Consider the following 2,118-nt stretch of genomic DNA (forward strand, 5'->3'; position numbering starts at 1 on the left):
CCTGAAGTACACCCTCTCGCCACCATTTTCCACCATAAGTCACTGTGTCGCGGTAAACCTTGATTTCTGCAGTAACATTGAGCTCTGACTAAAACATCATATATATATATATATCTATATATATATATAGATATATATCTATATAGATATATATGCCGGGGACTGGTGCACCTGCAGACACTCGGTAATCAAGCCACCTATTTATGGACTGTTCTCACGGTTGGCCAGCGTTGGCGTGTTTGTGTCTGTTTCGGAAAACCCCGGCTACACCCAATTGGACTATCGTAAGACTTTTTTCTTCGTGGATTACTTTTGAACCCGTTCCTCGGACTATCGTTTATCTATTTCTTTGGTGGACTGCTTTGACCCCGCTCGGGATTTTTTGTTCTAAGTTTTCATTTCTCTGTTTGGGTTAAGAACTGAGTCGTGGTCTCCACGCTGTTTGAGTTGCACGATTTTCTGTGAACATAAATAAAGCTCCTCGGAAAACGATACGCCACTGTGTCCTGCCTGCTTTTGGGTCCTAATTCAACCGCTCGTAACATTACACGCCAACCAACATGGATCCGGCGGACCAGGACGCAGTGCGCCGTACATTGGAGGCTCAGGGTAGGTTGCTGGGTCAACACGACCAGCTCCTTACCGACATCTGGACCTCTCTCCAGACGCTTAACGCCAGCGTGACGAACCTGCTCGCCTGGGGATGAGCGGAGCAGGCCCCACCTCCGACCCCAGCGGAGGCGCCGAGAGTCGCGTCACAGCTGGTCACTACTGCACCACGAGACCCCCACGTTCCTATCCCGGAGCGGTATTCCGGAGAGGCAGGTGCGTGTGCCTCATTCTTGTTCCAGTGCTCGCTTGTTTTTGATCTCCAACCCCTCACATACCCCAGCGACAGGGCAAAAATTGCCTTCATTGTAAACCTACTCTCTGGGAGAGCGGCGCAATGTGCCACAGCCGTGTTGGAGAACTAGACCCCCGCGTCCTCTAGTTTTCCGGTTTTTACGCCGGAATTAAGACGTGTTTTTGATCATCCCATTCAAAGCAGCAAAGCGTCCTCCCAGATTCTGTCCCTGCGCCAGGGGTCCAGCTCTGTCGCTGACTACTCAATTCATTTCCGCATCCTTGCTGCCTTAAGTGGTTGGAACGACGCGGCGCTTCAGGGAGTTTTTACACAGGGGCTTTCCGACGATCTGAAGGACGAGTTAGCAGCGAGGGAGCAGCCGGAGACCTTGGAGGCGCTCATCGATCTGGCTACTCGATTTGACAATCGACTTCGGGAGCGACGCCGGCAGAGCGGACGGGGGGAGCTTCAGGTAGGTTCTCCAGGCCGAGGGAGACCACCGGGGACTCGTCAGCCTTCGTCCCTGTCCCAGCACCTGAGGCTTCAACCTGCGAGCCGATGCAGTTGGGTCGAACACATCTAACCCAGTCGGAACGTCGGCGCTCAGCTGGGTTGTGCGCCTATTGTGGCCATGCAGGCCACCTCCTCGACGACTGCCCGGTGCGGCCAAATGATTAAGCTCGTCAACGCCGGCAGGAGTGCTGGCGAGCGGATCCTCCTCCTGCTCCTGGTCCGTCTAACCCTCTCCGGCACGCTCCTTTGGGGGCAGGAGTCGGTGCCAACAACCTTCCTGGTGGATTCGGGTGCAGATGGCAACGTCATTAGCCAGCACCTGGCCCGGCAGGTTCGCCTTCCCCTCGAGACGCTGCCCGAACCGAAGACCATTCTGGGTCTCAACGGAGAAGTCTTGGCTAGGATTACCCACCGGACCCAGGCAATCACTCTCATCTCAGGAAATCATCGGGAACAGATCCACTTCTTCCTCATCCGCTCCTCCTCATCCCCTGGAGTCCTCGGGTCCCCGTGGCTGGCCCTACACAACCCGGAGTGCATACCATCTTGTGCGGATTCGAGAGGGGGACGAGTGGAAAACTGCCTTCAACACCCCTTTGGGCCATTTCGAGTATCTTGTGATGCCGTTTGGACTCACCAACGCTCCCGCCGTGTTTCAGGCCCTTATTAATGACGTGCTCCGGGACATGTTGAATAAGTTCATCTTTGTGTACCTAGATGACATCTTGATCTTTTCCGAGTCTGAGGAGGAGCACGTCCAG

This window comes from Takifugu flavidus, chromosome 22, assembly GCF_003711565.1.
Source record: "Takifugu flavidus isolate HTHZ2018 chromosome 22, ASM371156v2, whole genome shotgun sequence".
Lineage (NCBI taxonomy): Eukaryota > Metazoa > Chordata > Actinopteri > Tetraodontiformes > Tetraodontidae > Takifugu > Takifugu flavidus.